Below are 19637 nucleotides of genomic sequence, written 5' to 3'. Positions count from 1 at the left end.
TACCTCGGAAACTATTTCCGAATTTTGATTATTGCTAAAATTATCTGAATTTCTTTCATTTTTACCTAGTACGTCCACTATAATACCTATGTATGTTGAAAAAAAGATTCGAAAATAAGGAATAATAAAAAGTAAACAGATGATATTGTTAATGAAACATGAAATTTGTCGGAAAATTTCATGGAAAATTCATCGTTGAATACGATCGTTGAAGACGACAGAAATATGAAAAGTTTGACCAACGCCGGAAAATAGCTAGTTGGACAGAAGATTTCCACAAGGTCCTCCAGGATCAAAGAGCAAGCAATGACCGTTGAATATCAGTCGAATGCGAATCGATCTAACGTCACCTGATGCGGTGCTTTGAGGTTGAAATTACTCAAAGTTTCGAGCATCCAAGTGGTAGCGCGTTTGCTTCGTCGCTGCTGGTTGCCGTTCGCCGTTCGCCGTTCGCCGGTTATACTGGTGAACGACGAGCTTTCCTTTTGACGAGCAATTAGGTATAGCGTGGAAGCATCGATTCGTGTCAAACGCAAGCCGACTTTGTTAGACAAATGAATTCTTTAAGAATAAAAAAGCAAATCAACGGATAACTAATCATAAGTATTAAAAACTCTGTAAGTAGCTTGGAATCAGTTCACCGTAGACAAGACCGGTAATTCGCGTTGGCGCGAAAGCTGACACTTGCAGAGGCAACTTGACGAATAGCAGAGATTTCAGCGTACACACGTTCTCTGTGATTCGAACTCGGATACTAATGTTCCTTGAGTTTGTTAAATATAACAACGTTATTCGGAGCCGCCCACCAGAATTGCGTTGCACGCCTCGTTATGCATCGTAAGCGGATAAATCAACATTATTATGCACCGCTACCTTCAACCTCGTCTCCACGAAACTTCTGTTCTCGCCTGAGTATACGACATGTAAATCAGCCAACATTGCACATTCATCGAGTTGCTTGGCTTCCTTTCTTTTCGTTTCGTTTCGTTTCGTTTCGTTTCGTTTCGTTTTTTTCTATGCAAATTACACTACAAATTTTGGATCATCAATTTTGTTACAATAAAATTGAATTAAATCGACAGAAACGTGCAATAAATTAAATGAGTTTCGTAAAGTATTTTACACAAGGATGAATAGGTTGTCTAGCGTTTGTTTCGAAAGCGGAGTGATTGGTCTTCGCTTTGGGAACTGGCACGGTAAAGATAAATGGTGCTTCGAAGAAAACACAAGCAACGAAACACGTTTACGCACGAGAAATGTTTCTGTTTACCTGGGAACGTGAAGCGTTTTCATCTTTCAATAGATTCCCTCTGGTGAAGAGGAAAAGATTTAAAAGGATATAAAACAGCAATTCGAGTTCCCGTACTATTTCCTTTTAACCACTTCAAGGGGAACGCTTTTGTAGCCGCCCTTTTGTTACGACATTTCCTACGTTTATTTATACTTATTGTTAGCCGAGTTGTACCTATACATGCATTATAGTTTTTTATCTACTTTCTTTCGGCAAAACAACGGAACGTACTTCAAGTCTTGAAGGTTTGTCGCTTGATCATGGACACCGCGATTTGCAAAAAACGAAACGAATCGAAACGAAACGAAACGAAACGAAACGGAACGGAAGTTGGACAAACGGCAGGAAGTAGCGCGTGTCCGTGATTGTGCATTAGCGGCACTATTGTAATTCCCTGACCGTGGGGAATAATTAAAAGCACGAGCCCCCGAGAGATAATTATGTCGCCGGTAAATTGCGCGGCGCGCCTCGAACGCTTGCAGGTAAAACGCTTTCGGACACGCACACTGTTCGCGTTGCACTGGTTTACGTTGATACATACTACTGGTCTGGCCACTGCGAAACTGGCATTCACCGCCACAAGCATAATGCTGGCTGATAACCTCAAACGCTGCCGACCACCACGGCCCAACTTTGCCGTTACCTGTCCTCTCTGTTTGCCAGTCAACGCCTATCCGCCACAGCTTTTTCCCTTCTATCCAACGGCTTAACCACCTAACTATTTTCTCCTTTCTTTTCATCTTATTCTGACAGCCGACATTTGTTTTTCAAAAATTACCCGTTTACTTAATTAATTTTGTGCGTTTAATACGCACAGCTAGCATTATAAAGAAAAAAAAAGAAGAAAAAAAAAAAATGAAAAGACTAAAAGGCTGTGAGGGAGCGATTATCACCAGCAGATTTACTCTTTGGAATTAAGCTAGAAACACGTTAGAACGACCCAGTAGTAGCTTGCTCTATGGAAACGGCTCTCTAGACAATCCATGCAACCGTCTCGGTCATGCTTTCAGTCTAATACAGGTAATAGGATTATACACAATAATTCGAGGAACTTCGATTTCAGTCTGAGTTATCCATAAGTTCTTGCTCGAGCGGATTCAGTTGGCTTAATTCCTAGTTTCGGTTATGGCACGTCCACGCGTATGTACATACACACACGTATGCATGCATGCATGACCCGTTTGCGCTCGATTACGCCGATAGCTGCTACATTTCCGGAATCCCCAAAATGACACTGTTGATAATAGAGTGATGCGAACCAAGTTATGTCGTGTCCTAACTCTATCGTAAATTAGTCTTTGATAAATACGAATATTTTTAATCAATTTACGGACCTTTTAACAAATTTATTCTTAATTGCTTCCATTCGAAGAAAATACGATATCCTTTCCATTTATTTAGCGATATTAAAATTATTGTCTACGTTAAATTTTAATAAAATTATATCGTATACCGCGAAAACCCCATATGAAATTCAGTAGCGTTTCACTTCTGAATAAGAAAGTGTACAATGCATTTCAATTACGTTATCAGAATCGAGAAAGTCTTTCGTTTAAATTGCTTTTTACATCAGGTCGATATCATTCTTCGTTTCGGAGATAGGATCGTTGAAAGCGAAGCATAATTCTCGCTACCTTCCTACCAACTTTTCGCTCGCACGATCGGATTTCTTTCTTGCACTCCCGCAAACACGGAACCAGTGACCACCGCCAGACGTTGAGTCAGCGTGTTTCTTTTTTTTTCCTTTTACTACTGTCTACTATTGCTGTCGGTCGGACGTACGCATTTCCAAGAAAGAGAAACGGGTTCCCGTGTTTCTCGGAATTCAATCTTCATTCACGTGTTCCGGAGATTTGAACGTTTCTCTTTAACTTTTAAGATCCTTTCGTTCGGAGATGGATGAACTTGAAACGAACATGTTGAACGCTTTTTATTCGAATACTTATATCGTATTAGATCTATATTTAAGTTAAAAACGTTAATTTTCAGAGGACGTTGCAGAAGTATATGTAAATTGTTGATCGGACCGCTAAAAGATCTGCTAGACATCATGATAGGTAAGTGACAGTCCGTGGTGAGATCGTAGCACGTAACGTTTAGACATACAGGCCAGCCTTAATTAATTGGCGAGCACGGCAAACACTGGTCGCGTGTCATCCCCTGATATAACCCGCGATGCACGTAAGTGCAAATGCATCTACGATTGCAATCTAGCTAGACCAGGTTGCCAGTGTCCCTGTTCCTGAACGTAACTTCTGCCGGCTGCCGCGACCGCATGCATAAATTCACACATGCCCGGAAACACGAGCATTTGCATACGAAAACGCAAACGCAAACGCAAACACAAACGTACGCATCCGCGGACTGTAGGTAACCTCGTAATCGTACAGCTGACGCAGTGCAGACATGTAGACGAGAGGATGATACGCTCGCGATAGATCAATTCTCTTGCTGAAATATACACCCGATAGATGAACTTTGTCGAATTTTAGCCTTCTCGTGAAAAGGTGAATTTATAATAGAGGAAATCATCGACTTTAAGTGGATCGATAAATGGAAAACATAGAAAATTACATAAAACGTTCCAGGAAAGAAACAGTGACGGTATTTTCTCTCCCCTAAAACCGTCAAGTTGCTTCTTTGAAAGAGCCTGAAGGAGCTTATCGCAACTACTTGCCGTGTAATACGGAACACTCGTTGGAATCGGACTAACGGAGACCTCTGGTTCCCTTCGAAACTTTGTTCGTTACCGATTCTTCGACTGGCTGCGGGGCTTACAACCTTCCAGAAGAAGAAGAAGAAGAAGAAGAAGAAGAAGAAGAAGAAGAAGAAGAGAAAATGGAGGGAAGACTTTCGCAAAAAAAGGACCACCACGAGCGCGAGCTACAAAACTATGAAGGGTCTAAACTATGAACTCGTATTAGCCTTCCTCGGTGTCTGCGCGTCAAGATATTGGAAAAGTCATTAGGCACCGCCACTTTATTGTACCAGAGTACTTTAAACGCTAACACCAGTTCAGAACGTATCTTTGTTCTTCTATTCTACTTTAAAGAATGTTAACAATCGGAGAGATAAGTGGCGTTGCTCTTGTCGAGTTGCGCAAGTCCGATGTTAATAGATTTTTCTTTGTTTTAATTACATACCGTGTTCTATTTATTTCATGAGTTCCAGATTTTTCCCTGGTTGAAATGTCTTCTTGAAATTCGAAACATTCCTCGAGGGACGTTTCTCGGGGGGTAACTGTTCGTTTTTAATCCTACCCGTCGCCATTGTTGCCAGTTGCAAATGAATCTTGCGGTTTAATGTGTCTCCGTTCAACTCTAAACCATCTCTCTCTCTCTTGATTTGTTTCACGTTTCCCTGTTTTTCTTTTTTTCTTTTTCTTTCCACCCCCTGGCGATCGTAAACGCAACAGTCACAGAAAAGACCATACCTAAGACAAACCTTCCTCGTTTTTTTCTAGATAAGACAAGCCTAATACTCTCCCCTATGTAGTTTACGCGTTTGTCGCATCTATCTTGCTTCGAGCCTTTCTGAGGGTGAGAAATATTTGACGACGGCCAGCAAGATATCGTGTTTGATCGTCTAAAGACAAAAAACCATTGCGAAGCAGTGATAAAGGGACAGAAGCGTATTTTTCAGATAGAGAGATCATGAATAAATATAAAGTCGTTTAAGGCGAGTAACCCGTGATTAAGCTAAGTGCTCTTGGATACAAGTGAATTTTTAGGAGGTTAATGTCGAGCCACTGTGCCGCTCGGATGATAATAAGAGAAAGAAAAGAGAAAAAGCAACCATTACCGAGAAGATAACGCTTGCAGTTTGCATTGGTAATTTTTGAAAACGTTGCTACGGCAATATCGAAAAAATAACTGATCGTACCGTATTTTTCTGTTTGGAGCCGAGTCATATTTAAGCTGTTTTGTTATTTATTTTCTGAACACGTTCGAGGAAAATGGAATACATAACGAAGTAAAATTATTCGAAAAACGCGTTTGATAACTACACAAGATAGATTACTTTTATATCTAATCTGGTCCCCGTCTGAAAGTGAAGAAAATAACAGGAAATCACCGGCAATAATGAAGCAGAGAACGAGTCCTTTTATACGATCGGCAGACAAATGGTCCATAGACGCGTAACGAATGTGAAAACATAACCAACTACAAAGGGTTAAGCCTGCTCGCTGGAAAAGCACACGTCCGTGCCCCTACGCTTCCTTTCTTTCCCTCCTTTATAAATTTCAGCCCATTATCGTCCGCGCGGAATATCGCGTTTAAGAAAAATTCCCACGGTTTTTCTTCGGGACGAATACAAAGCCAAGCCCTGCTACAAAGGGTTCAAACGCAAAATTAAAGCTTGACAATTTAACCGCGCGTTTATTCGCTGCATTTACGGTTCTTTCCTCCCTTGACAGCCGTGCTCGTGAAATATCGCGGTCAAGGAAACTTTCTGCTGATTGTACTTTCCCTGCAGGAAGAAACATTCAAGTTATGCTTAGCCCGAGATTATATCACATATGTATTATATATAATATATTATTATATTCGAGGAATGGACAGCTGAGGAATTACGGTCACAAAGCAAAGGAATATGTAATTGTTTTATCGTCAGAGCGCGACACCGCGACTCCTCACGCTTTAAACGTCACTTTGTTCGAGTGCGTAACTGCAGGTAAAGAACTTTTCGACGCGTGCACATGGGACCGCGTTTAAGGAGAAACAGTTGATTCGTAGCCAACGTAGAAGGTTGAAAGATTAAAGCAGCTGTTGAACATCAAAGGCCTGGTCTCGGAATAAAATCCGTAAAGAGAATGTGTGCAAACTTGCCGCCACCTTATTAAATTCACCGTCCTTCGCTTCGTGCTGTGCCTGTGCATCTGGCTGTTTAAAAAGAGAATGGGGAATTTCATTTTTCGACTGCGCTCTGGGAATCCAATTTTCCACGCAACTGCGTCATTTTACGAGCTGTTCTTTAATTCATCCCTTCCATGGGTCAGTTGCTCGACAATTGTACGGGAAAATTTTATAGAAACCGATTTCCTTTATCTACGTACTTTTTTCTTCTCTGTTAAGATCAAACTCGAATAATCGTAATCTCTTAGAGGTGGAGAGCGAGCTTGTTGAAAAAGTAATCACGTGCATGCATTAACGAAATGCTCGAATCTGGAAAAAGAGTTTTAATTTCTCTTTTGAAACGAGACAATTTTCAACGAAGAAGTAATAGTAGAAATGAAACTGGCAAAATAGGATTCCTTCGTGTATGAACTTGATTTCCCTTGATAGAGATATCTGGAGACAACTTTGAACCTTTCGGAATCTTTTATGAAACGCATCGTTTTCAAAATGTTCGTTTCTGGCGAAAATTCTGGCGAGTTATTCTGATTGTTAGCGGAGGTAAGTAAGACAATGGGAGAAAAAATTTGACAAACGTGATAGTTGTCAGCAAGATCCGGTTGGCCCGGTTGGCCTGGTTGGCCTGGTTGGCAGGAAGAAGCAAGCTGTAGCAGAAAGTTTTTCAAGAGAGGGTGAAAAGTTAATCCCCTATCCCTATCGGAAGGGGCCAAGGATGTCAAAGAATCACGAGCAGCAATAATTTTCCAGGGAGGCGAAAGTTTACGGAATGATTCAAACGGCGCGGCGCGGCGCGGCGCGGCGCGGCATGCGGCAGTGATATCGTTAAGTTTCGTGGCCCTCGAAGAACCATTGACCCTGTGTGCTTATCGTTTCTCCAAAAGGAGGTAGATTCAACCCTCCGGGCGAGTTATAAAATCGAATGCTTCCTATTTCCGCTCGTCCCGATGCACGAGATCCTATCGTGACTATATTCAAGAACGGGTCAGGGAATATAGGCAAATGGAAATTAAAGTTTAACCTGCTAGAGATAGGAAAAGACGCGGTCTGATAACGCTCCTAGTCGCAAACTTGGCGAACGAAAGATAATTTGGCTACCGAGGGCATGGATCTTCCAATGACGCGACGCGACGCGACGGTACACGCTTCCGGCTTTTAACCGGAACATTGAACGCTTCGATTAGTACCACCTTCTGGCTACGTCACAGGGTATAACGGTCTTTGTCGCGAACGATCATTATCATAGACAGCTGAGGTAAAAGGAGAAATGAAGACGAGAGAAGGAAAGGATGCGAGTTAATGGGGAGGGAAGAATGATGAATCGGTTCGAGAAGCTATGGAATAGGTGGCTGCCAGTAGATGGTAAGATGAGATTAATTGGATAGGGATTTTGTTAAATAATATTTACGGTGTATGATCTTACGATCAATGAAACAATTATACATATTCTCTTTTACATACTATAAGTGAACTCTTTGGAACATTCTGCGTAAAAAAGTATTAAAGGTAGCTATACTCGATAATCATGGTTTTAGTGAACTAAAACCTACATACATATATGTATATACCTAGAATCTCGAAGAAGAACGAAGAAGAGCTGACGAACGTATAATTACAACCTCGTGTTCGGGATTAAAAAATTCCAACTTAATAACAACGCCAGCCGGTCATTCTTCCTCTTCCCCTCGTCCTGTCTACCTGTCAGTTCACCTACCTCGAAGCTTCCACTCCTGCTGGATCAGCGTGACTTTGATTTATTACAAAAATGACCTGGCTCATCGACGTGCGCGTGCTCCCTTAGACTTACATGAAGACATTTTAAAGGGGAAAAATCGATGAAACTGCTAGCATCGCGACAATCAATCAGAAATCACAAATCACAAATCACAAATCACAAATCACAAATTACAAATCCTTTATTAATCTAATCGTACTTAATTCTATTTATTTGGCAAAGCGCATCGCTTTCGTTCATCGATCTCGAGCAATTTTGATCACGATCGAACGATGTGACTCGGTCCCAACAGGAAGAAAATTTATGTAGGCAAAAACAGAACCGTATTCATAAATCGCAATGGTTGGTAATCGCACGGCTCTACGGGTCGCGTTACGAGCAATAAAAGGCTAATGTAATATAAATCAGGTTTTATGTTAATATAAAACCGAGCGATTCGAAACGTTCCAACGTTACAGAAAACCGGGGAAAATCTGCGCGAAACGTAATACTCGAATTGCATCGTGAACCATGACCGTAAAACGAAGCTTTCCCGATGAAATCGGGATTCTTGGTTTAAACTTGAAAATATCAGAAATTACCTATCTAGGTAGAAAATCTAGATAACCTACAAGGTTATCAGTCCGAAAGATTAAGTAGAAAACAAGATGATTTACGGTTGAAACAGCAAAGTATGCACTTTGGTCCGCCTTGATCTGAACCTCCGGGTTGAGGAACAATGGTTCACGAAACAAGAGAGCCACGTCGAACGCTGGCTCATGCGTATATGTAGTGGAATTTTTGGCAGCGTAGCCAATGAAAAAAAGAAACGGCAAAAAGGGAAAAACAAAAGAAAAACCTTCTCATAAATTCCAATTTGGTTGTCGACGCTAGGGATGGATGTTCTACGTCAGCGACGAAAAAAAGGGGCTGACAGAGAGGGGGTTGAAGTTTCGTAATACATACCTCGGGTTATCGGTAGGGGTGGTACCGTTCGATCGCGACGCGACGGCTGAAAAAATCCGACAAAAGAATCACTGGCCAGCTGAATACGGCCCGTTTGTTGATAAACAATGGACAGATGATTTATCGTTGGTTTATCAGTAAATCGAATCCATTTGTCATTTATCGCTGGCTGACCAGCGTGTATTCTCGCGCGTGCTAGAATGCAAAAACTGCCGACTTTTCGATCCTTTATTAGATCTGCCGTTTAAGAAAATCATTCATTTTATCTTGTTAAACGAACGTGGCCATCTCTCCCAACTATTTTGACGCGTAAATTGTAAGCTTCGAATTTCATTGTTCATCTCATTCGACATGAAAAACAAACAAGTTCAAAGTGGAAGGATTGTAATTCGATTGAAATGTCTAGGGAGCAAGATAAAGCGATCTTTAGTTGAACGTCTAGATATCGCGATGCATTTGATAAGTTTATATCAAGTTGCAGCTGTTTGCGTTGCACCGACGCGACGCGACGCGACGTTTACTTGGAAAGCATATTCTCTGGCCACGTCCAATAAACGTCCACAAATATTCCCTTGAATTCCTACGGGTAATTTCGAATCCATTTTACGAGTTGTACAATGGAACGACTCGCTGCTGCTTGTTGCCTGTGAATCGATATAACATAAACAATGCTCGTTCAGACAGAATGTTGCGTTCGTTTCGACAAAGGAATTTGTTGAAATATAAAAGGAACGTTTTTCGGTCTGTTTTTCAAACTATAAAAATATACCAACAGCTCAACAGTTTCACCGTTTAAATGTTTCTTCAATTTCTGCGACATTGTACTGCGACAAGTAAGGATATCGTCTCTAATTGTAACAAGGATCTATGTAGATAAAAAGGAGAAAAAATAGATTAAATCTAATTGTAAGAAGATCGAGCCATTAATCGAACTTGTGTTTCTATTCGGTACGATATTCTATTTTTTTATGACTACCCCCGGTGTAAGTTGAACCGCGATTCGCAGCCATTCTAAAATTTCTCCACAGCTCGTTCCTTTGCTTGAGTCGCGTTTCATCTACGACCAACGTTAGAGTGCCGTTATTTTTTTCATCGTCGCGTCGCACTTTTCGCGCCGTAAAAGCACACCCACCGTCAGCCAACGTAACCAAGCGAGCGCCGTAATTTCCGAAGTAATATTTTCCCGGCCACGGCCGCGGCCACGGCCGATGAAGTCGCTCAGACAAAAAGTTCATTTATTCTAACCGCGCGGCGCGGTTCACGGATATCGAGCCCCACTCGTTCTTACTCTATTTCTCTTTTACACTCGATATTTTTGCCGCGTTGCGCCGCGATGAGAAAATCGATTTACCCTGGCAGAAATTTTCCAACCATTAGTTTTGTAAAGGAAAAGAAAACGTAAATTTTAGATGGATTAAAATTAAATAAGCTTTTAAATTCAAAAGTGAAATGCCCCGTATAAAAATTTCGAATAAACTACATTTGAAAGACGAAAAAAGTTGCTATTTAACTTGCTCTCCTTTGAACGAACATCGCCAAATGAAGTGATAAAAAGAAGAAAATGGTGTAACCAATCCTCCATATGTATTCAGCTCTTTTTGATAGCCTCGCGATCTCTGACGTATAATTTATATGTATAGCATCAGTGTATACTTGAAAGGAGCGAGATGTATAAAACAGCACGAAATTGTATTTCTTGTTGAACGAGAAGTGGCCACGGTTGAAAAGAAACAACATAAATTAGGTATGAGGGTTCTCTTCGGCTGGAAATTCCAGGGTCCCTAGAAATGTAAATTGAGGCGAGCAGTTTTTTAAATTCGTTACACGCGAAAGCAACCGAGCCGCCACGTTTCAATGCTCTTAATTTTCGACGTAACGCAGCCGTTCGTTAACGAGCATGTAAGCGTAAATATTATCTTTCGAAGAAAGAGTAACTTAAAACTTTTATAACTTTTACGAAGACATCAATTCTGTGAGTTGTGTGACTTTTCAAAATTCGATACCGTTTTTAATTTGCTTTTTTGCAACGAGCACAAGAGCGGTGGAAAAATGCAAAAACATTTTGCCACCTTTGACGAGAATTTCGAGAAGGTTTTGGAACGTGATATTCGTGGAAAACATTTCACAACCGACGAGCCAACATCGGAAACATCAAACTAATAAAATGTGTTGGCACGGATCCTCTTTCGCGGAGTTGTGGCTCGTGTAACTGCAAACTACGCAAGCCTCTCTGTGCTTTTTCCGATGGCTCGTGGTGGAATCAGAAAGCAGAAAGCAGAAAGAGAGCGAGAGTAGCAAAAAAGGTATAGGTGAAACGCTGTCGTTTCACACGCAGCCAGGTGTAAAATACGCAAAATATTTGCGCACCGAGGTTCCTTTTTAATTAATCGAAACACGCTTCTTTCTTTTTCGTTGGGAAATATCTATCGATGCCGGATGAAACCAAACGAAACGTGTTATGGTTGTTGTTGTTGTTGTTGTTGTTACAACGGAAATATACATATTTTGCAAACTGTGAAACGAGCGGTAAGCTGTAGAGTAAACAAGAAGGGGAAATGGAATAGGAAGAGGAATCAGAGAATATTTTCATTTATAATCACGCAGAAAGGCTAATCAACAAGCTCGCGTTCCGATAATATCAAAAACTTGCCGAGAGCCTCGAAAACATCCTGTCACCGCGTAATCGACGTTTCAAATTTGGTCGATAAATTTTGAAACGACGCGATGCGACACATGAAAGGGCTAGCGTAATTGCGAATGCGAGTGCGAGGCCGTGACGCTGTTTGATTTAGCGGAACGGGATGCAATTCAAAATATTGCTGGACCATACAGAACCGTGAACGCAATTCGAAAAATATATTGATAGAGATGATGGGGGAATCGCATCTCGTTCGAAATTCTCTTGTATTTAATGGCTACAAATCGTACCAGTTGATGGAATTCATTAAAAAAGAAATGTCGTAAATGAACATTTGTTTTACATTACAGGAAAATTGTATTAGATAAAAAATTACAGGGAAAGTTGTAAGAAAAATGAAAGCTGGGTTTCGTTGAAAAACTGTCCGGTTCAAAGGATAAAGGAGACGTAGACTCACGGTTGTTAGAATTTGAAACGAGGCTAATTTGTATGTGTCTTTATCTGAAGTATTGTGCCGATTATGCGGTACACAAGACACATCCGGTCGACCGAAAGAAAGAAGAAGAAAAAGTAAAAAACAAAAAAAAGAAAGAAAAGAGAAAATTTTGAAGGAACTTGTGCTAGGAAAGTTTCGCATCGGCAACTCTTATTTTAACGGCGGCGCGGCGCGGCGGGGGGTAAATTTTTCACTGTTCAAAGAAGGGAAAGAATTTCGTACGCGTACACAGCCAAGTAACTTTTCTCAAATTCGTCCAAGTGGCTTGGAAGATACGAGACCAGAAGCTAAGGAAGCATCTTTATTCAAGGAAGAATCGCAACCATCTTCCCGGGATGTGTTAGAACAATTGAAAATGAAATTTCGCCTCGTGAAATTCGAGCCACCGACTCTTACATGCTCATGTAAACACGAAGAAGAAAAGAATGAAAGATGAATTAACCCGTTCACAACTAACAATAAATATACCTATACATACATACATACATACATGTATGTGTATATTAATAATTTCTTGATCATTACCGTTACCGAGTTAAACAAGCTCAAGAAGATCAGTGTAAATGAAATTTTTTTGTTCGCAGAAACGAACGGGGTTCAGAATCGGTGCAGAGCCGATGTTTCCCGTAAATTTTCTATCACGACCAGTATTTTCCAAAGGTATCCGGAATAGCCGTAGTCAGCCTTTGAAAGATACGATCCACGGTCAAAGATTTATGAAGGGTGAGCAAAGTTATAACGGAGGTTAGAAAGTGGCTTTCTTTCGCGATCAGGGAAGAATCTTTCCTACCTACCTACCTACCTACCTGTATTACATATGTATACGTATAAACTACTCCTTGCCTTTTTTATTTTATTTCTCTTCTGATCCATACGAGTTATTAACTCTGTATATCATTATGGCGACTACGAGAACCATTATTCCCGCAATTGAGCAACATTATACAGAACGTATAAATTTCTGTATAAAAGTTCAAAGGACAGAGTAACATCAGAGTTGCTAGATGAATTTTTCCAATAGAGAAAGCAGCTGAAAATTTATTCGATATAGAAGCAGAACTCGGTACTTTATCAAGCTTTCTGGCGACTGGATAAATCTAAGGAGACGGAGTTGGCGCACGTACAACCAACTATCTGATCTAATTCTCCAGATTGATTATCCCCCGGGTACAGGCAAGCAGCTCAGACCCATCTTCGCCCCGCTTGTAACTGAAACCGCTTCATTTGATTAATACCATCTTCCAGGCGAGCCGCGACCAACTTCCCGACCTCGAATATCCCTTTTCCATGCTCACCTATCGTCCTCGCTCGCATTCCTCCATCAAATCATGAAATATTCCTCTCTTCTTCGTTGCCACAGCTCGCCGTCAAGTTGTTCCTTTTGAAGAAGGTTTCGTTAATCGACAGGGAGAAGTTGTCTGTTAATTCATTTTCGAAAAAGTTACAACAGGTAGACTTATCGTGGATGGGCAGAAAAAACAGAGAGCGGACCTTGATACATATACGATGATGATTCATCGATGTTGCAATTAGTTCGTTTATCAAATAGATATTCATTATCGAGTGAACGCAACTAGTTGGCTACTTCTCGTATAATTCCAGTTCCATATCTCGAAACTTTCACCATAATTGAAGATTAACGAGATTTACGGTGGTGGCACAGAGAAGATTGAAGTTGAGGCTTGAAATTGGTATACGCTGTAATTGGTATCTGCTGTAATCTCTTTGAAGCTGATACAATCGACATTGAATCAACGTTACACGTTCAATTGTTATTCTTATTATCATTGCTTAATATAAAGGTGGTAATAAAAACCTATCTAACTATTTCGAAGAAAGAGAAAGAATTTCGGTTCATTAATTCGACTAGGTTTTTAAAATAATTGCTGCGAACCGTTGTACTTGGTTCTTCGTTGGAATTTATTTGTAACACAATGAACGTTACAAATTCCTCGACCGGCTCCCCTCCCTCGCGTTTCGCCGGAACCGGAAACATTCAGAGGTGTTCGCGAGCCATTAATATTCATGTATTTTAAACAATCTTTCGCCGCCGCTTTTCTTCGTGACCATAAGCATCTATCTTCCCCCATCCCTCGTTTCCTTTATTGCAAGCAACTCGAAATAGGTAATTGAATAAGAAAAATCCACTCTGTTTTAAGCGGAATGGTATAGAAATATAAATAACTTTTCAAGTAATTTATAAAATACTTCAAAGTAATAGGTCAACAAAGCCTTGGTAATAAATTCAAAGTAAAATATCAGGCTGTGCCAACAATTAGAAAAGGTAAAATTTTATTGTAAAACCGGTGTAAGCGGTGGCAAGCATAGCATCTCTCGCGTTTCATCAATTACAGTATTTTCATACCATTCATTTGCCCGAGAGAGCCATAAATTTGGCCATTTTCTACCGTCCTACTTTATCACACGATGCAATTTCATCCGCTCACCGTGAAAAGACAAGATGATCCAACCAGAAGCCAGCTTGCTTTCCATAATGTATGCCTTATAGTCCGTTCTAATTTGACGGAGAATATCCGGACGACGTGAATTTGCGTTTACGCACACAGCGTGTAACGTGTTACGAATGGCCAAAGGGATAGGATAGGATAGGATAGTGTTCCCACCAGTGAGACAGTATTGGGGTGACTAAATCAGATTTCATTGCGATATTACCACTGGGAGGCTTCAGGGCTTCCGACAGACTCGCGTCGAGTATGAGGCCAACCCCCGTGTACTTCCTGCTTCCTGGGACTAAATCGAAAATAAAGAGCTTAAGATAAATGTAAGGCGACCCAGATCTTTGAAGAAGAATCAGCAAGTTCCAAGGGACCACCACCAGCTCTCCACATTCAGACAGGATTATCCTCTAGTTTATGAACACGATCGAAAGTACGAAAGTGGTACGAAAGGTGAATAGCGAGATGAAATTTCCACCGTGTAAGCATAATTAACACAATCGTTGGAACACAATCGTTTCAATCGTTTCTAGAAATTTCTGAATTTTAGCAATTTTAGCAATTTTCTACGAGAACGCTCGTAAAAAAAGGCGTTGATCGTCTGTCGTAAGTAGATAAGTACTTAGGTACATAGCAGCAACGTTAAGCTGTCGAAAACGACACGTTCCTTCCTAATCCTTCGGCGGAATGAAGCATAAAGGACATACCGATTTTCCCTCGTTCCTTCCCTTGGCTTACTACATATCGCCTCGCTCTTCCATCTCTGCCCTACAACAATCCACACCCCTCGAACAGCCGCTTCCTATCCTACTACCCACGCTGGTATGTCCAGTACACAGCCTCGACATTAATCTAGGATCTGCCGACTGGCCAGAATCCGCATAAAGAGGATCTGATCTTCGAACAGATTGATCGAAAGGACTATAAGTCTCTGGAGCGAAAAGACTGAACTGAATAGACCCACGTTTTCTATCTCATCTCTTCCTCACCATCTCTTTTTCTCTTATTCTCTGACAGTTTGACTGGCAACGAATGTTGATCGAAGAATCGAAAGAGCACAAGAGGAGGGTGTGAATACGGTAAGGGAACCTTGGAATCAGGATTTTTTACAAGCTATTATGTATACTTTTCTTTTTTTTTTTTTTTTCTAGCAAATACCATAGACGAGACAGAGTGCAAAACTCGATAGGCTACTCACTGGTGAACAAGTTTGTCATCTACGGTGTTCACCTACATAGGTGGCATTCGTTCGATCAACGTGTCGCGTCGTACCATTCTCGACCGATTTTCCGCGTGAAAATTGAAATTCTCGAAATAGCAACGCGGTCTAGCCGTTCGTGCACGGTGGCGATCTACCATCAAGACTGTCCTCGTATACCTATATGCGAGATTCTGTTTGACCTCAAAGTGCCGTGCTTTCGTCGGCTCGAGGACACACACCCTCTGCGAACGTCGAATCGTCAAATTCCACGCCCGCTACGCTCAAACGCTCCCGGAAATTGAAGACGAATTTTCCTCGGCGAATCGATCGGATCTGCGGGGGTTCAAGCTCCGTGAAAAGAACGCTCTCGGTTCGGTTCGGTTCGATTCCTCTACGATACCTTTTTACGTTTACAATTTTATACATAGGTACAATAAAGCAGATTTCATCTTCCTATGGTTTAACGCTATCGCGACATCTCTCGAGGCTCCAATCTTTAAGTAGCTCGACGTGGCTAGACAACACGGTTTCTATAACATATGAACAATAATCGTAGATTCTTCGTTACTAGCAAGATGATCGTTCGTTCCCTTTACGAGAACTCGACGAAAATAATATCATCCCCTGCCGGTGCAACCTGAAAATGGCTGAGATACGAGGGTCGTGAAGACGACACGCTGATGGTAAACGATCAAGCAGACCACCCCCATGGGTGCAACGTAGAGAGAACGAGCTCGATGGTATGGTACTCTCGAAATGAACTTGGGCTATCCTCGAAATACTTGCGTCATTAGCAAGTACTGCTACAAGAGCGATAGCGATAATTAATACTTTCGTTAAGGACACCTACGTATAAGTATACCTACTGCAAAATCGACTATTAATTACATACAATGTGCCCACTTATTAAGTATGCTATACTTATTAAGTATAAAATCAACGAGATTTCTTGTTGTTTATTCAAGCAACTCTGTTTCACCCATGTCCAGTGACAAAATTACGTCGTTGAGCTAGCGGAAAATTGAAAGTGGCTGCCGATTGACCGATAAGAAATCTCGTCGAAATTTCTTTAACCGAATTTTTGGTGAAACGCGACTCGGTATCTGTGGAATTGAAAAAGTTCACGGCCGCGACGTACCGTCAACCCTTATAAGAACCTTCTTATCTCGCGCGATTAATCTCGAAGAATGTGTCCGTTGGTGGAAGCCAGCCAACGATATCGTACTTTCGATCGTGACCCGTGTTATCACTTATTGTTAGTCTGACAAGGCTGTCTACCAGACCACGCCGACGAACAACCCTCTTCTGCAACCCTGTCCTGTAAAGGTACCTACACCGTAAAAAATAGAAACTCTATCTTACTATACTCTATTTATGAACCTTTTTACTAATTACTAGCGTATCAATTTTTCAGTATTCCTCGCTCCGTCAATAATACTAAACGCACACCAAAACCAAGTTTAACGAAAAGTGATAAAACTAGAATGAGAAAGTTGCTTTTCCCCCACCAACAGCTAGACGTAACTTATTCACGATCATCCACCGTTGCATACACAAACTGGCCGATGATGAAATATTCAGTGCAAGAAGTTACTGCGCCATGCGCCCCAGTCTCTCTATGTCGACCAGCATCGATCGAGGGCAAAAATCGATTTAGAAAAATCGAAAACTTAAACATATCTTACTTGTTTTATCGTTGAACGTTAATACACAGCGATAAATCGAAAAAGGTGGACAAAAGAGAGCGACGGATATGGTGCCACGGAAATTCAAGATCTGCCACCGCGTAAGTCGTACGCTATTTTCGCAAGCTGTACAAAAGGACAAGCCAGACCAACCCCTCGTAAACGGCCGGAACGGAAGCAAAAGAAGAGGAAAAGGGATGGAAAAACAAGGGGGTAGGAAAATAGTAAAAAAGAAGCAAGTGGAAGGAGAAACGAGCAACGAGCCGTGGTAATTGGCCGAATCGAACAGTCGGTAAGTAATTTCAGGAACGTGACCAGGCGATGGAAAGACGGTCGTCAGCAATGGAAATCGATGCCGGAGAGAACACTAGCTAGTTTACCATGGAAGCCTAATTTCCTACGGACGAACCAATGGATCGCGTGTCGTGCCACCGTGTAGGTACAAATGCATCACAGATTTTCGAAATGATCATCATCAATGGATCTAGCTACCAAAGCTGTTTCTATAACATTATGTACCTATTTATTCTACCTATGTGTATATCTCAACAGCAACTTAGGCAACTTTTCTTCTTCAACAGCGTTCATCAACATTTATCACACTCTTGTAACACACTCTTCTAGCTAGAAAATTTGCAAACTACTAACGCTTGCTGATAAAAATTATTTGTTTGCTGGTTGGAAAACGTGCACGCAGGGACACGGCGATGGAGATAAGAAAGAGGAAAAAAACATTGCAAAACGCTTCGAATGCAATGTTCCCGTGGTATAATAATATTTTGACGTTATTTCTCGGCGAACGTTTCCGTGGCGGCCGAGGTGTTTGCAAATAAAACGTTCGTATTGGAGAATGCGCGTTGCAAATAAAATGTTTCGCACCGTCCTCTCCTTTCCCCTTGCTTTTTATTGCTTCTATTTTTCCACGGGATTACGAGAATAAATCATGCCGCGGCCACGGCTTCGAGATTGACAAATAAATGCAACGACGAAATGCGGAATTTTTTTTAGAAATTCACCTTTTTCCCCTCTCTTATCTTCCGCTTTCTCTACTCTTTGACAAAATGAATTATTTTGCATCGTATAGCTACTAGGTATATTGCATTATCATGAATCAAAATTATTGATTCAACCATTTCCCCCCTCTTTCCAAAAAAAAAATAAAAAAAAAAAAAAAATTCTGTCGTTGGAAAATTGAAGTCCAACAAATTGAACGTCGAACACGTTCTATTTTTTTTCCCGCTGCGCTGGTTGGTTTTTCATTCGTACAGAATTTGATGTTTCGAATTCGCAACGCGCATTAATTAGATTCTATCGTCCGCTAGTGCAAATGCTGGGAATTCAAATCGACTACGATCGAAATGAAAAATACGGAATACGTTGCTTTGCCGTATTTTCGTCGGCTAACAAATTGCTGATATTCAAACGCATAGGGGGCAAACGAAAAAAAAGAAAAAAGAAGAAAGAAAAAAAGAGTGATGCAGTGTTTCATTAACACGCGATGAATATATGTATGTATAAAAATATCAATTTTTATGTCATAAATAACGTTATTGCTCATCTTAAATCATAAAATTGAATTCTCCTTATTATCTCAAGTCATCAAAATAAACGATACAATATAGCTTTTTTTATTTTCCTCTCGTATTTAAATTTCACGAATGTTTGTTTCGAGGTAAAATTTCACCGCGACTAAAGAAACGAATAACGCCGAGGGATTCTGAAAGCGCGTCACTATCTGGAGGGTGAATAATAATAAAAAATAACGTTTCTTCGTTGTCTTGTGTTTTCACACGACCTCTTTTAAGCACGAGACTCAAGTATAGCTTGGTGCATCGTCACTCTCGAAAACTGCGCCCTGTTTTCGTTCTACTGATATGCACGCCACGGAAATGGAAAAATTCACCAACATCCCAGATACGTAGTATACGAAATGGTGTTCTCTTAGCAAAATGATCTCTCTTCCTCCACTTTCCTCTATCCACGAGCCAGAGGACGAATCTTTCACTGTAAGAAGTTTGCGCGTGTAACCCGAACAAAACTGGATCCCATGGGTGTCATTACCGGCTTAAAAGAAAGAACGTTTGCAGCGTAAAACCCGGTCCCCACGTTGCACTTTTTCCACTTACACGAAACCAGAGAAATCTCTATGGCTCGCAACCGTGAAATAATTCAACCGAGCATTGAATGGAATTGCAAAAAAAATTTTCAACCAAAGAAACGCCTGTGAAACGTACACTAACTGCTTCTATAAACGTTTTTTTCTTTTTTCAATCAATAGAGCAATAGAGCAAGACCATTTTATGTTACACTAACAAGGAACGGATGTAAAGAGGAAAT

The 19637-nt window shown here is 40.9% G+C and overlaps 1 protein-coding gene across 6 annotated transcripts in view; it reads right to left on the bottom strand.

Moving 5' to 3' along the window:
* Window positions 1-19637, bottom strand: part of LOC117605030 (disintegrin and metalloproteinase domain-containing protein 10) — a 142904-nt gene that overhangs the window by 121051 nt on the left and 2216 nt on the right. The gene's annotated exons all lie outside the window — the stretch shown is intronic.

This window comes from Osmia lignaria, chromosome 5, assembly GCF_051020975.1.
Source record: "Osmia lignaria lignaria isolate PbOS001 chromosome 5, iyOsmLign1, whole genome shotgun sequence".
Classification (NCBI taxonomy): domain Eukaryota; kingdom Metazoa; phylum Arthropoda; class Insecta; order Hymenoptera; family Megachilidae; genus Osmia; species Osmia lignaria.
Note: the sequence above shows the minus strand (reverse complement) of the source record. Positions and strands in the feature narration are given on the sequence as shown.